This window comes from Saimiri boliviensis, chromosome 10 (assembly GCF_048565385.1).
Source record: "Saimiri boliviensis isolate mSaiBol1 chromosome 10, mSaiBol1.pri, whole genome shotgun sequence".
NCBI classification, from domain to species: domain Eukaryota; kingdom Metazoa; phylum Chordata; class Mammalia; order Primates; family Cebidae; genus Saimiri; species Saimiri boliviensis.
Genome location: NC_133458.1, coordinates 93,848,891 through 93,873,324, shown reverse-complemented (window position 1 = coordinate 93,873,324; position 24,434 = coordinate 93,848,891). Strand labels below are relative to the sequence as shown.

General features: G+C 41.9%; 1 pseudogene; it reads left to right on the top strand.

Annotated features, from left to right (window-relative positions):
- The first annotated feature begins 326 nt into the window (after positions 1–326).
- The window catches only part of LOC141579989 (heterogeneous nuclear ribonucleoprotein A1-like), a 66,071-nt pseudogene continuing 41,963 nt past the window's right edge, over positions 327–24,434 (top strand).

Genomic DNA, 24,434 nt, shown 5'->3' with positions numbered 1-24,434 from the left:
CCCTTGAACCCAGGAGGCGGAGGTTGCAGTGAGCTGAGATTGTGACATTACATTCCAGCCTGGGTGACAGAGCAAGACTCTGTCTCAAAAAGAAAGTAAAAATAAAATAAATGAAGATCATGTGAAGACAGAGGAAACAAACGACCATCTGCCAACCAAGGAGAGAGGCTCAGAAGAACAACACTGCTGACACCTTCATCTTGGACATCTAGCTACCAGAATCTTAAGAAAATAAATTTCTGTTATTCAAGCCACCCAGTCTGTGGTGCTTTGCATGACAGTCCTAATAAACTAATACAGGTGCCTGATAGCTCCTCAGGCACGCGATGCCCGGTGATGAAGATGACAGCCCCAACGCCCTGTTCTTCTGGAGGCTCAAGTCTGGTAGAGATCAATAATGAACATGCAAGCCCAGCTAGGAACAATGTAATTTCAAGAAATGATGTGTGCTACAAAGAACATAGTAATGGTGACATGAAGGCAGCAGCGTGTATTTAGACTGGATGGTTGGAAGGACCTCTCACAGAGTGACAGGAGGAAACCAGCATGGGAACACTGGATCCACAGCATCCTGGGTGGAAGCAACCTGCTTGATCTGTTTGAGGAACTAAGAGGTGGCCGTTGTGGCTGGAGGGCGATGAAAGAGGGAGAGTGGCTGGAGAGGAACAGGGTCAGGTCACATAGGGCTGTAGGCCATGCAAAGACCTTGGATTCATATTTTAAAAGCTCACTCTACTGGGAGGGGAATGAGTGAGGGGCTGAAGTGGCAGCTGGGAAAGCAACCAGAAGGATGGTGACCTTGGACAGGGTAGGGGGTAGGGACAGAAAGAACAGGGATGGAGGTTTGCAGGACTTGCTGGTGTCTTTAATATCAAGTGGGGGCACAGGAATATCAGAGAAGGATTAAAAAGGTGCAAGGCATTTTCAAGAAATAGCTGCATGAAAGGTAATGCCATTTGATGATTTGGGGAAGACCACAGGGGCTGAGCGACTGGGTAGCAAGTTGGGGGTGGGATCCAGAGCCACATTGAAGCCAGTCCATGCCTGAGGTACCTCTTACACACGCCGGTGAGAATGTCAGGGAGCCTGTCTTTACAGGAGTTAGATGTCAGGGAGATGGAAGGTGGGGATACATATTTGTGATTCAGCCACACAGACAGGCGGGACCACTGAGGAAGGCACCAGAACAGAACGCCTGGGACTAGGACGAAGTCCTCTTAAGAGTATGAGAGGAGAAAACTAAGAAAGAGCCATCAAAGAGGTGGGAGGAAAAGCAGAAGTGCACATCCCCGAAGTCAAGAGGAAATGAGAGGAGTGACGACGCTCACGGACTAGCCATAATAATTGTGTCTGGGAACAAATGTGCGTTTGCAGCTGGCCTCCACACATGTGTGTGCACACAATCGTGGGGCTGTCTGTCAGTGTACACAGTTATAGAATCCCGTGTTTCCAGGGTTCGAGGCTCTTTTTTAAATTACATTTTACACATCAGTAAACTTGTAATGCAGGAACTGCTTTCTTCGGGTTATTTATATCCCTGGGTTGCAGAAGGATTTGTCAGGAAATAATATGAATGTTATTTATCTGACTGTTCAGCTTTATTGACTGCTACATTTCACATCCTTCAGTTCTTTTTGGCAGAGGAGTAAATAACACTGCTATTAACCTCTAACACCGGTATAAAAATAGGCAGTTATTAAGGGGTAAATATTACTTTGACGATTATTGCCCCAGTCTGCTTTCTCTGGGAGAGGTAATAAATAAGGCCTCTCGTGGGGTCCACAAAATTCCCAATTTTGTTGAGGGAGCTGGCGGTGCCTGTGGCCATGGGCTGTGATTTGGAGCCATGTGGAGCCTGTAGAAAATGCTGGAAGAGCTATTGCTCATTTCTGGAGGAAATCAAGCTAGCATTAATGCCCTGCCATGACTGTGCATGCAGGAGCTGAAGCTTTAGGTCCTAAGGTTTCCACTAGGAAGAATTAGAGACGGCTAAGACCCCTGTTAGCAGTGAGGCTGTGGAAGAGAGGGGGCAGGGCTCGGGAGCAGGTGAGTCTGTCAAAGCCCAGGGTTGTTACTTGAACCTGCTGCTGGGCCCACGCTATGGCTAGAGAAGCTTTGTACCCAGGGTTTCATCATGGCCATTCTTTAGCGATGGACAGGTTATCTGGCAGGATAACCAGAGGGAGTCATCCCATTCTGAAGGCGGGAGATGAAGAGTTATGGTAGCAGGTACAGAAAGTCTTGGATTAGAAGCCAAGAGCACTAAACTGTAGTCTCACCTCTAACCTTTACTTGTGTTACGGTCCTGGGCAAGTTATTTGCATTTTCATGCATAATGAATGAGGGGGTTGATCCACATGGTTTTCTAAGTTCTCTCCAGCTCAAAAATACTTTGTCAATGACCCAGTGAAGCCTAGCTGGAGACATGCACAAGGTGTAGGGAAAACACTGGTGAACAGTGAGCCAACGCCTAGTGATGTCTGCCCATACAGTGGACATGACCGTGCTCATCAGCCATGACTCCCTCACTGTTCTACCGGAAGCCCCAGCAGCAGAAGCGCCCACTGCTCAGGCGGGCCCCAGGCTAGAACTTGAACAGAGACCCCTTGGCTTTTCTCTGCAGCTCTGCCAGGGGCTGCTGTAACACTGGAAATCCTCGTACACTGTTTGTTCCAAGACTAAACGTTCTTGGCTCAAGACGCTTTTTGGCCTTGCTGTATCCTCTGATTACACGTGTAAAAACCTAGGTAATTTTTTCCTTATCTAGTGTGAACAAATGTTTGCAGCTCTCAGCCCTTTTATGATCAATGAAGCACTTTATTAATATTTTCCTCTGTTAAAGGAGGAACCCTAATGCTCTGTAGCTGTACATGTCACCCTTTTCTCCTAAATAGGAGTTAGTCAGTGCTCCTAGACTTTTTATTTTTTTATTTTTATTTTTATTTTTTTTTTTAAGACGGAGTTTTGCTCTTGCTACTCAGGCTGGAGTGCAATGGCGCGATCTCGGCTCACCGCAACCTCCGCCTCCTGGGTTCAAGCACTTCTCCTGCCTCAGCCTCCTGAGTAGCTGGTATTACAGGCACGCGCCACCGTGCCCAGCTAATTTTTTTGTATTTTTAGTAGAGACGGGGTTTCACCATGTTGACCAGGATGGTTTCGATCTCTTGACCTCGTGATCCACCCGCCTCGGCCTCCCAAAGTGCTGGGATTACAGGCTTGAGCCACCGCGCCCGGCCAGATTTTTTATTTTTAATTTTGTCAAAGCAAGAAGTAAATATTTTAGAATTGTTAAATATGTAAATAAAGCAAATAAAGTTGAAAAAGAAAAGGTGTTCAATCTAGACCTCGTGATTTAGGAACAGTTGGAATGTTTCATGCAGAATGAGAGGGATGCCTGCTTCATACTGCACAGGAGATGAACTCTGGAAGAGCTGCCTTCACATGAATGCACTCTAGGAGCCCACTATCTAATGAAAGCTTTGTGGAAGGAAACATCCAGCATTAATTTAATTTGTATGTTTGGGAAGTTTGGATTTTCACACATTAGCAATGTGGAGGCAGTGATTTCCAGTAAGGCCTATCTCTGCTTTTCTACATCTCAACTGTGCTAAAATTATCAACGGGGGTGTTGCTTAAGCTGTTTGTCTCCTTAAACAACACCTTGGAGAATGTGAACAACTTGGCATCTCTATTCTACTCTAAAAGCATGCAACACTTGAGACAGTTGTATCTACGAAACAACAGAAATACACACAAAAGAGTGAAATAGATAGTATTAGAGGCCTATTTGTTATAAATGGCAGCAGAATGGTTTGGAAATTCTGGCCTCCTTTACATTTTCCTGGAATTTACTATTTTATACTGCAGAGCTGGGTGCAGTGGCACTTGTCTGTAATCCCAGCACTTTGGGAAGCTGAGGCAAGAGGATTCCTCGAGGCTAGAACTCCCTGAGTTCAAGATCGACCTAGGAAACATAGTCACACCACATCTTTACAGGGAAAAAAAGTTAGCCGGGCATGGTGGCACCTACCTGTAGTCTCAGCTACTAGGGAATCTGAGGTGAGAGTATGGGTTGAGCCCAGGAGTTTGAGGCTGCAGAGGACCGTGATCATACCACTACACTCTAGTCTAAGTGACAGAGCAAGATTCTGTTAAAATACACGTACGCACACACTGCAGTATGTTAATAGACACTACCAGTATTTTCTGAAGGTTGTATATTACTGCATACGGACATTTTAAATCATTATGAGGGCCTCTTTAACTGTTAGTAATTCCTCAAATAACAAAAATGCACATTTTGGCAAAGAAAAAGAATTTTTTGCATTTAACAGTAGCATAGGGTATAGACACATGCCGCATCTATGTTTACATCGTACACACATATGATGGGAATGGAAAAAATGGAGAGCGAAAAAACAGAACCTGGAAAAATGATGAGAAGGGTTCACAGAAAGACTGGTTCAACCGGCAGAGGTGCGGCGCTCCCTTAATCACTGTATGCTCCTTTACTGATGAGGCTTCTGCAACCAACGTCGCCCAGTCACATAATGTCCGTGGTAGGATGAGACACCCGCTCTGTGAAGGCCATCTGAGAAGGTCGTAAGGCCCTACACTAACACACTGCAAGCGAGTCCAGCCCTTCCTGCCTAGACACAGCCCACTGATCAGGGCCGCAGGCAGTGTTCCCGCTGCTGTGTAGACTGTGGCTACAGAGGTCCTTGGCCTGACCTCCTCCTGAGAACTCTTTTCCTCCTGTCTCCCCATACTCCTTTTGCTACCAGGCTTGTCCTGTTCTTTCTAGCAACGAAACAAAGCTTGGTATGGCTGTGGCTCCTACTTGAAAATGAGCAGGGATGAAGACAAGGCTGTTGCGTTGGGGGGTGGCCCCTGACTTTTTTTTTTTATTGTGGACCATGAAGACCCTCCAAAGAGAACTCATTATACCGGAAGATGAAATCTAACACCCTGAGCTGTAAGCTGCTTGGGACCAGCGATTCTGAGGACAGGATGGTGTCTTTTAGCTAAAATCGTTTCCCGGCTGCCCCCTATTGGAATCATTGCGGGTGTGACGTAGGGCCGTGGTTTGGGGTCACAATATAAGGTAACAAAGCTAGTCAAGAGAAGAGGGAGAAATGTCGTGGGCTAGTTAACTGCACATGCCCCTAAGAACTATGGCAGGACTAGTGGACATATTTGCAGTGCTCTCTTTCCATGAGTAGGGACAGGACTGCAACACACCTGTGAGAACTGGCTCAAATCAGAGCTAGTGGCATCTGCATTGCGATTGCTGTGTAATTCAATTTGTACTCCAGGATGAGAGGCCCTGGAGAAATCAAGTCCCCATTGTCCAATCAGATGCTCCCCAGGACACATGGTGGCATCCACTTTGGGAGGCCAAGGCAGGCGGATCATGAGTCAGGAGTTTGAGGCTAGCCTGATCAACACAGTGAAACCCCATCTCTACTAAGAAAAAAAAATCAGCTGGGTATGGTGGCACGCACCTGTAATCCCGGCTACTTGGGAGGCTGTGGCAGGAGAATTGCTTGAACCTGGGAGGCAGAGGTTGCGGCGCACCGAGATGGTGCTACTCCAGCCTAGGAATGTTGACCACACAGCAGAACAACCCAGGGAAATTTAAAAATTCCTGATGCCTCGGTCCCATTCCTAGAGAGGTCTGCACTTATGATCCAGTTACAGGTATGTTTTAGTTTATGCAGCAGAAATATTTATGAAAGATAATCTGCAATGAGATGCTGAACCATATTTTCATAGCTATACTAACATTTCAAAAGCCCTTTAAGTCTATGCCTTCTGTTAATATTTTATGTCATATTAACTTAAGACATACTTACTATTTTAGGAATCTTTTGTTGTAAAGCACCTGTTTATGACATAACAGTCCCATCTAACTTTTCCGAGATTAAATTTTCATACACTAGGCTTCCTTGACATGAAGGTTTATCAGACACCTCACATGCACGTTGCAGGACCTTGTCACTTAAGTGTCACATTCTCATATTTGAATCTTAAACCCAGACATCATAAATTCTCCCCTTCTCCCTGTGTGCCTGCAAATGTCCCTCTGTTAGTGCTCCTTCTTTATGTGCTTTGCCACAGATGGTGTTCTGTGGTCTATTTATTTCCCTCCCACCAGACGGTATGCTCCTTGAGGAGTGAGACAACGTGTGAGCGTCTCAATGTCATGTCCATACAAGGTGCTCAACAAATGCTTGCTGAGCGCATGATGGGTGGCCGGGCATGCAAAGGAATGGTGCCAAAGGGAGAAGGTGAGGGTCAGGTGAGCGAATCTCCCCAGACTCCTCCTGCCTCCCACCTTCTCTCTCTGCTGGACTCCACAGCAGTGGCCCTGCTCCTACGGAGGGGTGCTGCTGTCATTCACCTGTGGGCACAGGCTTCAGTCTGTGGAGCGCTTGTTGATACTCACTCAGGGGCCTGAGTTTTCCCTTTCTATTGTGTACAGTGGGATTGTCACTTTCTCTCTCTCTCGGAGAAGAGGGGAGGCGGAGGGGGAAGGAACTTCAAAAAGGAGAAAAGAAGACAACCCCCCCCCCAACATTCCATCTTTCCTCAAACGTGTCCAAAGAAGGCACCCAAATAGGAAAGACCCAGCTGAATCAAAATAACTGTGCTAGAATTTGTGGCTACAAAGTCCATGTGGCTAACACTTCCTCTGACTTGACCAGGCAGAATTACGTCATCAATAAATGGGGAGTCATTTCAGGACAAAGCTGGGATGATGATCAAAACTGCTGCTTCGCACAAATTTGCTTTAGAAGTTAGTGCTTTGCATGTCATAAACAATACTTACTGATCGAAAGAAAGGGAAGGAAAAAAGAAGGAAGAAAGGGTGGAAAGAAGGACAGGGGGATGGAGAGAAGGGAGGAAGGGATTTGTTCTTACACTCAGAACGTGTTTTTGCCCATGACACCAAGTGTTGCACTACAAGGAAAAAAGTGGAAAACACCCTGTGGTGGAAAACTACACAAGAAGGGACGAGGAGAATAACTTATTCTCTAAATAGCTGGCATAACAGAGAATCTCACCAAACGGCGGGTGCTGCTTTTGGCAAAGAATATGTTTGTACTGGGTTGTAGAGAGGAGGCTAGGAGAGCAGGGTCATCCCAACCTTCTGGCTTGACTGATGGAATTCAACTTTGCAGTGTGGGAAACAGAAACTCGTATCTATGTTTTTCATTAATGTCTCATTCCATCATTGGTCCTTTTCTTGTTAATAATTTTTACCATGTAGTTAATGACTGGATTTTCCATTTGAAATGACACACTTTCCGCCATCTCAAGTGTGGCTTCATTTTCTTGGTTGGTGATACAACCCTTATACGAAACAACAGAGCACTCCTCTTTGCCTTTGCCACGTTATTTCATGTTTCCTTTTCTACCTCCAAGAAATATCAGAGGATCAGGCAGAAGCAAGGTTGAAACAAGCACTGACTGGACATTGAGAAATGGGAGAAATGCCCAAAGAAAAGTCTAGAAAGTCTTCTAATCAAGGCAGCCATGCGTCTCTCACATCTGTGCTTCCCCCTCCTCTCACACCTGATTGTGTGTGACCCTGCAGTAGGACCACAGGAAGTGACGCGAAGACCCAGGGAGCCTCAGGGTACCAGCTGACCTCAGACATGAGGGAGAGTTTGAGCACATGTCCCCCATCCACACCTACACCCTCCAATCCATTCTGTCGGAGTACAGGCCTGATGCCATTCAAGCCTCCGTTGCCCCTCCTGCTCCCATTCAAGCCTCCGTTGCCCCTCACATGCCAGCCCTCCATAACATCTTCTGCCCACTCAGCTTCATCCTTCAAAGCCTCCTTGTCAATGAAGAGCAAGAATTCTTCTCTAAGTTTCTCAAATCCTCCGCTCTCTGCCCTGCCTCAAGTCCTTCACTCCTGAGCTTCTGTAGAGAAAGCTCGGCTCTTTTCCAGCTGACTCTAGTTGAAGTACCATGTCCTGAAGAAAACTTTCCCTAACCCCCCAAATTAGGTGGGATACCCCTGCTCTATGTACACATACCACTCTGTACTTCTGACTCCCGGGGCTTATGATATTGGAAATTCATGGATTCATTGGCAAATTCATTTCAGTGTCTATTTTGCTCACCAGATTGTAAGCTGCACAAAAGCAGAGTGCATGTATCTCCCACTCAGCATTATAAAACCAGCCCAGCACCTCATGCATAATAGGCCCTCAGTAAACATCGGCTGCCGTTGTTGTTGAATAAACAAGTCAATAAAGTGGCATTTTGATCCCAATGTTGGTTTCCACAGTACTGCCCATTTCTCAGGATGTATCTTGGGCTCTGAGCATGTTCCCAGCAAGGAAAAGCAGCTATGATGGTAACAGAAGATCAGAGACTGAGATACAAAGGAGCCTTTACATACAGCACAAAAGAAAAACATAGCTTTAGAATCATGGAAAAATATGAAGACAGGGAGAAGGAGCAAGAAATAGTAAGCGCAGCAAGTATAAGGAGCCCAGCACTCTGACTCTGTGCCATCATGGGGCCTCTGAGGAGCCCCTGGGTGGGGCCTGCTGGAAGGGTAGAGAGGGAAGGATTCTGGCCAGTGGCAGAGGAATAGCTGGGAGCCTCTGATATTAGCACAACAAATTCATTCATCCAGGTCAGCTCAGGCTAAGTCCAGAGCCACATTTAGATGCTAGAGAAAAGGTGGACTTTCCTAAGGCCGAGAATAAAGAACTGCTGCTAGCGAGAGAGGTGGCAAGGAAGAAAGAAAGTGAACTGTAGAGATCTCTGACTTTAATAAAATCATGAGCAAAATGAATTTATGCGACTAACAGGCCAGCAGTGGTGTCAACGTTAAAAGGCCATTTGTTTTTCCATATCACAAAATGCAAATTACTAAATTTGCAATGTGAATACTTTATTGAACTCTAAAAATTCTGAATTCTTTAGACTGCTCTTTTCCTCTTCCCAAAAAGCTATTTTAAAAGCTCACATTAGAATATTTTATAACTCTTTTATCCCTCCTGAACATCTGTGAACTGGAAAGAATATAGTATATTACAGAAACAATCCATTTAAAGAAAAACAATTAAAATGAAAACTACTTCCATTTCTGTGGCATAAAACTCTAATTCTCTCTCCTTTGCAATTTTATTACCAACCTGACATGATATAGTCACAGCTTCACTTACACACAACGTTAATTTCACTCATACGCTACTTAATCTTCAAAACATTGCAGAATAACATTTTTCTTTAGTAATTTATCATTTACTATGATAAGGCAATGTGTTTAGAGGATGTTAGAATTTTTTTAAAGTTTGCATTTATCTCAGTCCTGAAATGTGCTCTGGGTGCTATTAAAATATATCATTTATACACTTTCACATTTAACTATATTAACTATACCTTAACTAGACATTTATTAAGAGCAGCATATTTATTTCCCATTCAGGACTTTTTAAATCTGCAAAGTCAGCTTTATGGAAATGAGCAATTTTTGCCAGCTTTACGCTGTGTAATAGGTTAAACTGAGCAGAAACCCCCGGGCTCCATTGTAGTGGGGTACACAATTGCATATCTTTTCTGAGCTTCCTTAAATCATTTTCTGATGCAGAACTTCTTATCATTCCACCAGTTGCCAGTGATATGTTATGAACTCTAAATAAGCTCATGACAGCTCTCCATTCACTCATTCATCATTTATCAACTATCTTCTATGTATGGAGATTAAAAGATGAACACATCTGACTTCGAGATCCTCCTCTTGAGGTAAATAACGAAAGCATAATGTCCTCTTGTTAATTTTATTCTTACTCATATAAAAATATGACACATGTACACATAGCTTTGAAAGCTTTCCAAAGGCCAGCACTTTCCAATTTTACCCATTTCTTTGAGTTTTTACCTTTATAGTTTTGAATACTACATTTCTACTGCTATTTTTTTTATTTTTCAGTTTTATTCTATGTTTTTGAGATGGAGTCTTGCTCTGTCACCCAGTCTGGACTGCAGTGGCGTGATCTCAGCTCACTGCAACTTCCACCTCCTGGGTTCAAGTGACTCTCCTGCCTCAGCCTCCTGAGTAGCTGGGATTACAGGCATGTGCCACCATATCCAGCTAATTTTTGTATTTTTAGTAGAGACAGAGTTTCATCATGTTGGCCACCTGACTGCAGGTGATCTGCCCACCTTGGCCTCCCTAAGTGCTGGAATTACGGGTGTGAACCACTGTGTCCTGCCATGATTTTTCAGTTTTTGATAGCATCTATTGATTCTCAGTTATGAAAGATACTGGTTTTATTTTCTTATACTGTCTCCTTCCCACACACACCAAACACTTACCCTCCCCTTGAAAACCCAGTATATATAGTATTATGTCAAGTAAGTAACTATCAATCACCATGAAGTCTTCGTGGTAGAATATAATTCCATTTCCTTTTGTTGTATAGCTGTTTGCTTTCCCTGGAGATTATAATTGCTTTGTTTTCTCATTTGTATAATGGGACCTTCAATCCTGACAGAACTGTAAAATCTCCTCTGCGTATGTTCAAGTACACTAGGTTGTCTATCAGCTGCTGCTGCTTCTACTTCTTTAACAACTAGAGAAATACTTCCTGAAAGATCATGTTTTCCTTTAAGACATCAGCCTTGGAGTCTTTGTTCCCTGCTACCATCTGGACTGGTTGCTCCTTAGGCCTGTTACCCTGTCAGGCTGAGACTTCCCTGTAGTCTCCGCCTGGAACTGTCCTTTAGCTCTCTCCTGTGCTGGATCCGTTTCCCCAATCCTAGGTCTTTTTCTTTCTTGACTTCTACCCGGTTTTGGTGAAGTCCATCCTCCAGCAGCGTCCTGAGGAGGGTGCATGAGGGGCACAAGATGCCTGGGAATCCTGAGTCTTTCTAGGGAGCCCTGGCACAAATAGCTCATTTCTAATTAGCTTCTCCCCTCTGGGCCTAGGTTGCAGCCATCAAAACTTTGTTGAAATCTCTTGTCTGCTGCTGTCTTCTCTCTTGTTATTTTAGTCTCTGTGAGTTTATGTCTTTTATATTATTTTAGAGGCATTTCTGCAGGGAACGGAGATTAAACACATGGGTTTCATTTACCATACTTAGCCTGCAGTATAGTCATTTCCTTTTATAATACTAGAATTTCATCCTGCAAATATGACTATTCCTCTATTCTTTCATTTACTCAAATATAGAGAGCGCACCTACTATATGCCAAGTATTATTCGATACCCTAAAGATAGTGCACTAAACAAAAGCAACAGAATTCCTTACCCTCACGGAGCTTACATTCTAGAGGGCGGGAAGGAGGGACAATAAACAAAATGATGACTGAAATATACCGAGTGACTTAGGGCAAACCTGAGAAGATTGATATTTACCTTAAATTGGGTCTTTTTAGACACAGGGTCTTGCTGTCATCTAGGCTGGAGTACAGAGGTGTGATCATGGCTCACTGCAACCTCGACTTCCTGGGCTCAAGCAATCTTCCTGCCTCAGCTTCCCAAGTAGCTGGGATTATGGGCACAAGCTACCACACCCAGCTTTTTTTCTTATTTTTTATTTTTGTAGAGGTGGGGTCTCATTGTATTATTCAAGCTAGTCTTAAACTGCTGGCCTCAAGTGATCCTTCTGCCTTGGTCTCCCAAAACGCTAGTATTACAGGCATGAGCCACTGCACCTGGCCTAAAATATCCTCCATTTTGTATCCTATCCTTTAGTTGTATCTTGTGCTTGTGCTTCTAATTAGAAACAGGCTGATGGAAACAAACACTGCAATGTTCAGAACTAACACTTCTAACATATTCCCAAGTCGCATTTCCCTGTTCCGTGTGTTTTATAATCTTTATTTCATCTGCTAATTATAACAACATAAATCATAGACTGTGAGCCTAGCTTGCAATACAGCTTAATTGGATGCAATATGTTTTCAAAAGAAAAATTCAAATTCATTACGATTTGAAACTCCATTTTGTTTTAGAGGAAAGTCCCAGTTTTCTGAGCACAGGCGTGTTTATTGCAGTATCACTTTGTTCAGTTTCAAAAGCTGAAATTTTAGGGGAGAATAGGAGTGGACAGGAATAGACCTTTCAATGCTAATATCACCCATTTCTAGGTAGCCAGATGAGGAAGGAGGAAAAAACAGCAGCAACAGTGAGAGGAATTTGGGCCAGAGGTGGATTGAAGCTGCAGAGCCCCTACTAAAACAATGATATGCTAGTGGACATGTGAGAATTTGATGGATGATGCTAAGAGTCAAATAAAAGTGAATTAACACAAGCAGTGAGCGATGTGGAGGAACCAGCAGGTAGGGAGACGGGAAAAAAAGTCAACATGGAAAACTTTGAGCAGCAGTAGGCCAGAAAGAGCAAAGGAGGGGGGCGGGGTGGGGGGGGAAGAACAGCCAAGGCTCTTGGGACGATTCCATGGCGATTCCTAAATGTTGAGCTAAAATTGGCTGCTTAGATGAAGTCATCATTACCAGTTCAGTTTAAATCTTTTTACAGAGGAAATTAAGATGTTGTAAAACCATTTAAAATGTTACTTATTCTATTTCTCTATCCTTCCTTTTCTTTAGAAACCGAGGGTGAAGTTTCATATAAACATGAATCAAAGAAGTAAAATGGACCAAATGGACCCTGGGGAATCACCTGGTCCAGGTCCCCTTTTTTTTATGCTTTAGGAACTGAGGTCCAGGTTAATTTGGCCAAGGTGAACACCACAGTCTTTTCTAGTTATTCGCAGCTCTCCCACTAGGCAGGTTGGGTCTGATTTGCTGATGGTGTCCCTGCCATCAGCCAGCACTCGCCCAGCCCAGCACATCTCAAGTGCTCAGTAACATTTTTGTTAAAGGAGAAATTGCAACTCACTGTTTCTATTTGGAGTTACTCCTCAATGGCCTATCTTACAAAAGACTGTCCTGTTCCCTCTGACTCATGATTTCTAGCACACAAAGCACTAATGGTTACTAACAGGGAAGAAATGTCTGCAGTGTGACAACTGAAATTTAAGAAAGTGTCGCCTATCAGTCAGAAACAGAGCCCTCCAGAGACCGCAGTTCCAGGGATCTGTGGCACCCGTCCCCCACCACACAGAGGTGGCCCCCCAGGGTGCCACAGTGCCCCTCTGTGAGAGCTGCTCATCCACAGAGCTGGCCAGTGAGTCATGTAACTTTAGGTTCATTACCTTATTTTTTGATAACTCCATGTTTTTTTCTGTTAACTGGAAGTCCATGTTTCTAAGTCCTAAGGAGTTACTACGTACACTTAATACAGAATTTTGAAAGCTGGCAGAGAAACAGACCTAAGTCTCTGATTGAGCACAAATGATGAGACAGCACTGGTCAGTACTGTTTTCAATTTGGTCCCTGCCAATCATTGACAGATAGTAATGTGTTGTGATCAGGTGAACACGTAAATGTACCAAGCAGCAGATACCCGCACACAATCCTATTGAAACAGCACAACAACCTTCTAAAATAATGTCATTATACTCTGTCCACAGCTAAAGGAACGAAGGCTTGGCCATGAAAAAGCCTTTCTCAAAAGCATGCAGAAGCTCAGGTTCTAACCAAGGGTTCAGTCTGACTCCAGCACCCTTCCTATACTCCATACATTCCCACGAGCAGGAATTCAGTCCGCTTGAAAAAATAACCAGGGCCAAGCAGGTGGCTTTGGGGTTCGGAGAAAGATTTACAGACCCTTTGGAAAGGCTGGTCTTTAGAATTGGCAAGATCTGTCCCGAGCTTTTCTTGGATGTCTCTTTGACCAAATATATCACTATTTAATCTATACAGTGGTGTTTTAATGGACAGAGCTCTTACCTGTAATAATTTTCTTTGAACTCATATGTGCTAAGAAATGCCAATAAACTCAGTTGAAGTAATTTCTTACCCACAGCACATGCATTTGCACAGAAGGACCCTAGATCTTAGAAACAAGAGAACAGCCCACAGTGTCTGCACGAAGCAGCCATTACATGCAAAATGGCCGTTTGAAAAAGAAAACATTTGACCCTTCCATTGATTAAACTTTCCTTCCAAGTGCCCTTCAGGGAGTACTGAGCTGGTTGCCAGGAAACAGAGATTCTTTTCTGGAATCAATTTTTGCCATTCTAAGTGACTTTGAGTATGTCACTTATTGGAATCTTGGTTCCCCATTTACAATGGGTATTCTTCCTCTCAGGCTTCCTCCACCAAGAAATCTCCAAAGATTACATTCAGAATATATCTATAAAGAGTTACAAGATTATGGCTAGGCAAGGTGGCTCAGGCCTATAATCCTAGCACTTTGGGAGGCCAGGGCAGGCGGATCACGAGGTCAGGAGTTCAAGACCAGCCTGACCAATACGGTGAAACTCCCTCTATACTAAAAATACAAAAATTAGCTGAGTGTGGGGGTGCATGCCTGTAGTCTCAGCTACTTGGGAGGCTGAGGCAGGAACATTGCTTGAACTCGGGAGGTTGCAGTGAGCCGAGATCATAACAGCCTGGGCAACAGAACAAGATTCTGTCTCAAAAAAAAAAAAAAAAAAAAAAAGACTTACGAGATTATTACAAATATATGAAACAATGATTTTTTTTAATTGTACATTATAATGGAGCTATTTTCAAATATGTCATTTAAAAGATGCTGAGTGATAGCAGTTGAAATTGCTAAAAATATTATCCACATTAATTCTACATAAATGTGAAGCCTTCCTTGTGGTTAAGATGTGTTTGAGGGAGCCTGGAGTCCTGGAACAAGCTTGGGTGAAGTGATTGAAATTCATTAGTTGTGTGATGTCATTTACTAGCTCTGTGACGAAGGGCCAGTGTCTCTGCCCGCCCGGGGTCAATTCGTTACTCGAAGTGAGAGCTTGGGTGAGATCATCTTAAAGGTCCCATATAACCTTTCTCTTATCCTGTAATTGTGTCACTTCTTTCTGATCACACAAAAGTATATAAAGCCCTTGGCCTCAAGTATTTTATAGTCCAGAAGGGGACTTAATAAACAGGTAAACAAATGAATGAGTAGCATCGGGACACATTGTGATAACTGCCATGAAGAACTGGACTAATGGTAATGACGGAGTACAGAGCTGAGAGGGATAATAAGGCAGGAAGGTGCGGAGGGCAACAGGGAGTCTTGCTAATTTACCTCATTTTTCATAGCAGTGTGTCGAAAAATATTGCTTGAAGTTGACAAAAGAAGTTTTCAACATATTAAAAGTTACTGGGGGCCAGGAGCAGTGGGTTACACGTGTAATCCTGGCATTCTGGGAGGCCGAGGCGAGCAGATCACTTGTGGTCAGGAGTTTGAGGCCAGCCTGGCCGACATAGTAAAACCCCGTCTCTACTAAAAATACAAAAATTAGCCCCGCATGGTGGCAGGTGCCTGGAATCCCAACTACTTGGGGGGCTGAGGCAGGAGAATTGCTTAAACCCGGGAGATGGAGGTTGCAGTGAGCTGAGATGACACCATTACACTCCAGCCTGGGCAACAGAGTGAGACTCATAAAAAAAAGTTACTGGGGTATCCTTAGAATAAAACCCAAAATGTCAGCCTTAAAAACTAGTAGAAAATAGATACATTTACTCAGAGCTTAAAGCAATAAAACCTAAGCAATAGAGCAAATGATAAAAAAAGAAAGAGTAAAATAAGTTATAAGATGACATAAGTAAAAAAAAAATAGTTAAGCAGGACATGTAAATGGGAAACTCTCCTTTTTAATAGAAAAATACTTTCAGATTGATTTTTAAATATAGATCAGCCACATTACACATTCAAGAAATATATCGATAATAAAATTACTTGGAAAGGTTGCTAGTAAAAGGTAAAGCAAAGACATGGAAATTAGGTACAAGCAAAAAAAAAAAAAATCGCAAGGATCATGATATTCAATTCAAAAACATACCATACAAAACAAAGATGGACAATTTATAACAGTAAACATATAATTTGGTGAATTTTCATGTAGCAAATAGCATTACTTCAAAATGCATAATAGAAAAACTGGAATAAAGACAAAGAGAAACAGACAAAAAGGCAATTGTGGTGAGAAAATTTCAGTCACTTTTTCAGGCCATGACAGATTAAGTAGACAAAAAAGAAAGCTAATGACAATTTTAATCCCACAGTTAACAGGGTGGAGTGTGTACACACATGTGTGTATATCTGTATCTGTACATATCTATGCCTCTAAACCCTGGATATAAAGAAATGCCTATTATCTAATTGTCCTTGAAATATTGATCAAAATAACCAGATTTATAAGAGACAAAAATAATCTTAACCACCTGGAAACTGAGAAATTCTAGCTTTAAGTCTTGGTCTATAGAAGAAATTAAAACAAAATTTTAAATGCAATCTCTAGAAAATATTGATAATGCAAGAATCATGTATCACAATCTTTGGGATACTGCCTGTCACCTCATGGTTATACCTACTAGTGTTGCAAAACAGAAAAGAATGAAAATAATTAATATGAGCAGTCAATCTGGCAAGTTACAAAAATGATAATAAATATAACTAAATATGACAAAAGGGATTAGTTTTTTTAGATGGAACTAAAAATAGATCCAAAAGATGGTACTTGGGATAAAGAAAACAATAAAATAGATAACAACCATTGCCAACCTAGTCAAGTTAGAAGATGAAACAACATATACAAAATTAGAAGTGGGTAGGGGAAGTAACAGCAAAAAGCAAATGCTAAAATAAAACAGAAAACTCACAAACAAATCCATGAGCTGCTTCTCTGAAGACAAAACAGAACAGAAAAACTCCTGGCTAAAATAATTAAGAAAAAAATAAGAATGTAAGCCAATACAAAATCAAAATAGTACATAGGGAACTGTTTTGTATGTATACAAAACAAAATAATTTTGAGATACTCAGCTCTACTGAAATAAAGCTGAAAACCTGGATGGTTTGTTTTCTAGAAATGGATGGTTTTCTAGAAAAACAAACTACAAAAACCAACCATAGAATTTACAGAAAAATCTAAATAACCAATGATTAGAGAAAAAAATAGCGTACATCATCAAAAATCCAATTCGCTCAAAAGCACCAGAATAAGACACTTTCATAGGTGCCAAGAAGGTCTTAAAGAAAAGATCTTTCCAGGACTACTTAAATTGTTCCAGGCCACAGTAAAAGAAGAAAAACTTTCAAATTAGTTTTTGAAGCTAAGGAGATAATAATTCCAAAACTTGACAGTGATAATATACACATAGAAAAGCTATAGTCCAAAGTTATGTGTTAATATCAAGGCAAAAAAAAAAAAAAAAAAAAGTGTTAGCAGACAGAATCCAGTACACTTTAAGAGAATGCTATCTCTTATCAGAATTTCAAAGACTGCTGCTGAGAGTAGCTGGTGAGAGTATAGATTCAGGAGCCAAACTGCCTGTATTTAGATCCCAGGCCTGGTACTTACCAGATATAGGATCTTGTACACATAATTATTTAACTTCTCTGTGCTTTAGTTTTTAGTTTTCTAATTTTTCTTGTGGGGTTAATTATAGTATATGGGGAGGGTTCCATGAATTAACACATGTAAAGTGCTTAGAATAGGGCTTGGCACGAAGTAAACACAGAATAAATACTAGCTATTTCCAATATTGGAAAAAGCCATAACTATAGTTTACCATCCTAATAGAGCAAAAGAGAAAAATGATAAATCACTTCCCTGGATGCTGAAAAGTCATTTAATTATCTAACATTCATTGTAAAATTTTTATCCAACTTTTAACAAAATATTATGTGGATGCTTTCATAACATATTAACTCAATAACATAACAAGATCATTCACCAAATCCTGAATCATACACAATGGGGAAGCCCTAGAAGCTTTCCTAATTCACGTCAGGAGCAAGACCTAGATGTCCATTCTTCCCGCTATTATTTGACAGTGTTCTAGATGTAGTAGCCATTACAACAGAATAGGTGAAAGAAGTAAGTGGAAGCATGGGGAGAGGGTGGGCGAAATTACCATTTGCAGAGAGCACAAAAAGATAATCAATTGAAAAATTACTATAGCAGGTAAAAGAATTCAGAAAATTGATGGGTATAAAAATAAGATGCAAAATATACACAAGTTAGAAAACAAAATGAAAAAAATACTCATTTATAATAAGAAACTGAAAAATAGCCAGGAATGAACTTAATAAGAAATGTAGAAGTTCCGCATGAAGAAACTTTCAGATGCCACTAAAGGGCACCAAAAAAACCTGAACAAATGGAAATGCTAACCTTGTTATTGGATGGAAAGACTTAATAATCATAAAAAGTCAATTCTTCTTAAATCAATCTAAACAGATCTATTTAATGCAATCTCAATAGACATACCAACTTTCAATTCCAGACAGATTTTCAATTTTCTATACAGAAGTAAACATACTAGCGTGTCTAGAAAACTCTGAGAAAGAAGAGTAATGAAGGATACTTGTCCTACCAAATGCTAAAATGCATGATAAATTTGCTCTATTCCTTATAATGAGATTTTGGCAAATGAATAGACTCATCAATGGAATCAGCACAGATTCCACAAATAGTACACTCAAGTTCAAATGAGAATTTCGTTTACAACAGTGACACTGTATATCAGGAAAGAGTACATGACATAAGCAGTGTGGAGACAAACGGACGACCATTGGGAAGCAAAATAAAGCTGTATCAGTACTTCTCTCCTTACACAAATTAAATGTTAGAAAGCAATCACAAGACCATAAACCACAGAAGTGTTAGAAGAAAGCGAGGAATATTCTTTTTCATTTGTAATAATCTTCGATTGGGGAAGCCCTTTGACATAAACCCACAAGTCCCTAAGAAAAAGCATGATTATATTTAACTATATAAAAATAAAAAATAGCTCCATGGCATAAACACTTTAAATGGAATTAAGAGAAACAACAAAATGGGGAAAAATATTTAAAATTCTTACAACAGAATATACATGTGTGATAGGCAAAGGCTAATTTCTGATATGTAAAAATAACCTACAAAAAAGTTCAAAAACCAATAGAAAAATGCGACAAACGATATAAACAAACTTCAAAGAAACACAAATGCTACTTACATATATGAAAAGGTGCTCAATGACACAAGAAGATAAGCTGGGAATTATAAGTGTGCAATAGCATTATTTTTGCCTATGAGGCAAAAACTTAAAAGCTTGTCAACACACTATACAGGTGAGCATATATAGGGAGTCACTGGCACTCTTGAACATTTTTGACAGGAGTGAGAATTGGTACAACCTCCAGAATGCAATCTGTCAAAATTTAAAATAAGCAAACCTGGGCCCAGCACGATGGCTCACACCTTTAATCCCAGCACTTTGGGAGGCTAAAGCAGGCATCACCTGAGGTCAGGAGTTCGAGACCAGCCTGGCCAACACAGTGAAACCCCGTCCCTACCAAAAATATTTTTAAAAAAAATTAGCCGGGTATGGTGGCACACACTTGTAATCCCAGCTACTTGGGAGGCTGAGGCAGGAGAATCACTTGAACCCAGGAGGTGGAGGTTGCAGCGAGCTGAGATTATGCCACTGCATTCTAGCATGGGTGGCAGAGCGAGACTCTGTCCCAAAAGAAAAAAATATATACACAAACTTTGGCCTGGCAACTTTACTTCTGGGAAAACTTGTAGTTGCCAAAATAATGAAAGATATATTTACAACACTGCCCAATGTACACAACTCGAAGTAGTCAAAAAACCATAAACAGAGAAGTGATTAAATAATTTATAGTATATCCTTATAAAGAAGTATATGTGCTAATTTTAAGAAACCCCAAGATATGTCATTAAGTTAAAAAAAAAAGTGTGTGTGTGTGTGTGTGTGTGTGTGTGTACAAATAAATGTTTGGAAAATCTTTGAAAGGTACATATGCAACTACTATTGGTGGTTATTTCTAGGGAAGAATTGTTACATACTATTGTGTGCTATGTAATTTTTTTTTTTACTGTGTAAATGTGAGGAATACTAAATGGTAATTTTTAAAATGATGAAACAAAAATAAGAAAGACTCAGAAATTATTTTATAAGGGATTCTAAGTACATGAAAGACTGTCCTACCATGGACAGTGGCCAGCCATTCTCAATTTTCACAGACAACATCTTCTCCAACAAAAGGAAATAGATTTAAAAATAAATATATATTTTTTGATTGGAGAAAAAGAATAATTTCCTGGTGGAGGTGAAGGAGAGTTGTAACATCCTCTGAAGGGCTTTGAAAGGAGGGTTTGAGTCTGGGGTTGGTGGTAGGTGACTGGGGGGAGGCCTACTTTCCACCCCTGGATGCTGTGACCCTCTTTCCAGGAGCAACACCTTTCTGCTGGCTGACAGTTTAATGAGCATTTTACCCAAGGCATTCACGCCAGTAGGAAATGCTGTTACATTTACAAGTGCCCATTAGTTAAAAGTTCTCAGAGCCACAGTAGACTCAGCACTGCGTAGGGTTTCCACTTGGGACTTCCTTTTGCTTCCAGTGTTGGGGACCAGTCCAAAAAGGGCCATACCTCTGGGAGCTTCTATGTTCTCTCAAGCATTCTAAACAGCCATGGGGACAAAATCTTGAGCTCCTCATAGTTGATAAATTATAAAACCCCACCACTCTCCCACAGAGAGCTCCAGCTTCTAAGGTAAAAATGTGGTTCCCTCCATAAATGAATGATCCAGGATACTTCAATGATGAGGGGGAGCACACTGAGAATAAATAAACTAAGCCAGAATAGGAGGAAAGCCAACTGAGTCCAGGTCGCAGCCCTTGGTCTCTGCTGCAAAGCGTTCTCCATCATTCATCCCCTTGGTCAGTGCTTCTCAAACTCTGGTCCCTGGACCAGGGGCATCAGCATCATCTGGAAACTTGTCAGCAATGCAAATGATCAGGGCCTTCTCCAGAACTGCTGGATCGGAGACTCCTGAAGCGTGGCCCTGCAATCTGTATCTGAGAAGCTCTCAAACAAAGCCAGTGCTCAAGTTTGAGAACCACTGCTTTAGGCTTCTGGAAGAAGACCCCCAACAGGAGTGAGCACCGGCTGGACTCTGTATCCTTCCCTTCAAGGGAACCCAAGGTGACATTTCAGCCTCATGGTGCCTCTTAGCTCTGGCTATTCATTGACTACCTGCATACCCTAAAAGGAGCATCCTCTGATGATACTGGTGACCTCACAGAAGGCACAGCCATTCCGACTTCTATGCCTGGTGTGGACACATTCTAGAATTGTCAAGGGAAGCAAGGTTGGCCCTATGGTCTTATGCTATGAAATACCTAGCATCCCAAGTATATGCCACTGACTTTTAGGGCACTAAATATCATTATTAAGGGCTAGAACCTTGGTAGTTCAAAAATCTGTTAGGATGTTACCTTAAATAAAATCCTTAAAACCCTGGCAACCATGTCAGTTTGCAGATTGCTGCTTCCTATTCCCTATCATCGTTAGGATTCAGTTGTCGTGGGAACTAAACAGGATTGGGGCAGGAGATGATAGGAGCGGAAGCCATACCCTACCACTGCAGTTCTGGTTCTGGGAGTCAGTAAATGTTCTTATTGTTGAGGCCAATTTGATTTGAATTTTCTGTTATTTGCTGCTGAAACATCCTACTGATAGTGAGGGTTATTATACCTTTGTGTGTATGAGGAAACTGAGGCACAGAGAGGCTTGGCGACTTTGAGATCAAACTTTGTGACTTTGTGTAAATGTTAAGACCACAGCTCTGCAGTGCAACACCACATTTTTACATCAGAAATCTGCTGCCCAAAGTACGCTGGGATAATTCACGAGATTAGGAACTAAGGACACCACCCACCACAGCATCTTTACCTTGAGTAGCACTCAGCAAGGCTGAATTTAGAGCAAGCATTCAGAAGCAGCTCTACTCGCTGAGGCCCTGTGATGGGAAACCAGGGTTGTTTTGAGGCTGCAAGCCTCCCTCTCCAATCCCATCTAGTGAAGTTACAAATTGGGGCTGCTTGGCGGATAGCAAATCAAGTTTCAAGGTTACAGACAATAGAGAAAGGAAAAAGGTAAATGGGAAATCATTTATCAAGACCATATTTAAAAGAAAAAAAAAAAGCTCAGGTCAAAGATGTAACACAATCTCTTAGCTATATTCCCCACTGGTGTTGGCAGAATCTCAGGGCATTGTGAAATTTAAATTCCATTTTCAATGGGTTTTGAGATTTGGGGTCAGATGGATCATAAATATTCTTGGCTATGAAGTTTAATGCATTTTTTTTGTTAGCTAAAAGGGATCAAATGGCTTGTTTTCCAGTGTGAAGATACCAACAAGTTTGGGGGCTGCTAGGAGGGCGTGGTTCCCTGATCTATACCTTGACTTTTTAGTTGATCACCTTTTCAGTCAGACATTTATGTCCAGCTTAATAAGGAATGCAGTGTCTGGAGGAGTTCATGGTATTTGGGAAGAGATGCAAGAATAAAAAAAGCCCCCTGTGAGGCTGCAGGGTTGGGTTGGTCCACAGTCAGCGGTTCAGGATGCCTGACATTAAGCTCGTTCTGTGCTGGGCGTTTGTCCCCCTTCCTGAGAGGTGAGCAGGCTGAGGGTAGCGTCCAGGATCAAACTGCATGTTCTCAAACGCCATATGAATGATGGTAGAAATGGCCAGGGGAGTAAAATAAATAAAAGGAATATATGAGAAGGACACTGTCTTCACCTCCCATTACTGTAGCCACTGATAAACCCTGGCCTGGCCATGCGCCTGCTGATACTGGTGGACTGGGTCACCCAATCCTGACCCACATGCCCTGTGCATAGCAGGGGCATCTGGGCACCACATCTTATATCACCATATCCCAAGCAGGAGCCCCTCCCAGGGACGGCTCAAATACTGCCAGCCCAACAGCAACCATCAGAGACTTTGCTATCCTAAGAGCACAGATAGAGTCTGCAGTGTCTTGGCTTTGAAGGACCCTCCCTAGTTCTCCCCACATCCCCTCCCATGTCTAGAAATCTCATCCCGCAGAGCCTAGACACAGGTTCCCTGCTTAGCAGTAAAACTTTTCCACATAGTGCTCAATCCTCGACTTCATATGCTTTATTTTTTCCCTACCTCCATCAACTGAATAACACCCTCTTGCCCACTGCTGCCCCCGTGGGCCAGAGGAAGACACCAGAAAGATAACAGCTACCTATGACCTTCGCTGAATGGAAGGAACTTCCTGCCCTCAGCAATCTTTTTCCCTTTCCAAATCACATCGTTTTCAACCCAAGCAAACAGACTCTTCCCATACAAATCCTCAAGTGCCTTGTGTGGAGGTGTGAAATTTGCTCAGTGGGGCTATTTTAGATCGCTGGAGCATAGCCCTTTTTTCCACCAGAGAAATAAAACACATTGCCATTAAAACACACTGCCATTAAAAATAGCATCGGACCTTTGATAATCTCTGTAATAATAAATGGGGCGATTACATTTTATATGATTGCAGTGGATTTCGTCCTGGCACTTGAAAACTTGCTTCTAATTTCTGAATCAGAAAATACTTCTGGTGGCAATGTATTCAAACCCTCATTTGAGCTAGAAGACTGGTGACAATATAGAGTTGAAGACCGTTACAATCTCTGCTGCAGTCTATTTCTCTTAATTGAATACCTGGTATTTAAAGGATAAATGCTTGAGGGGATGGATCCCCCATTTTCCATAATGTGATTACCACCCATTGCATGTCTGTATCAAAATATCTCATGTACCCCATAAACATATACACCTACTGTGTACTCACAAAAATTAAAAAGTAAAAAAATAAAAACATATCTGGTATTTTGTCACTTCTTTGGTAGTGGCTGAGGAAATCACATTTCCCGTAGGCTTAGCTGTTAGTAAGGTTGGCTTACAACGGACTTTCTAGCATTTTAGATATTGAATGAATACTTGCATACTGTACAAAGATCTGCAAGAGGGCTTGTTCCTCATTTAATACATGTCCACTGTTCAGAAAATTAAACAGAAAAGCAACAGGACCATGCCTTCTGGGTGGCACATCTAATAGGAGGACAGGAGTTTGATACCAACCCCAATGGTTCTTTATGCTACCTCCAGGCCCTTTTGTAGTTAAAGACGGGGGCTGTCACCTGTCTACACCTACCCTCCTGATGGCAGGCTTGCACAGGCTGGGAGAAGCCAAAGCAGCTTTATCGCCTTTCTGCAGGTTATCTGTCTTTCCTGGCACCATTTTTATTCCTCCTGGGTTTAGTTTTCTAACATCTCCGGCCAACAAGAAGTTCCTATTGGCTCACATAAGGATTCAAAGCTATAAAACTGAGAAGCAAGTAAAAATGCCTATAAGACCATTAACCTCTTTGTACTTGCAGCCAGAGTTTTTGGATCCTAGGAACTAATTTAAAATCCATTTGTCCTTCATGTTTGGACTATGAGTCCCCAGAGGCTTAATCAGAATGAAAAAGAATCAAATACCCCATCAGCAGC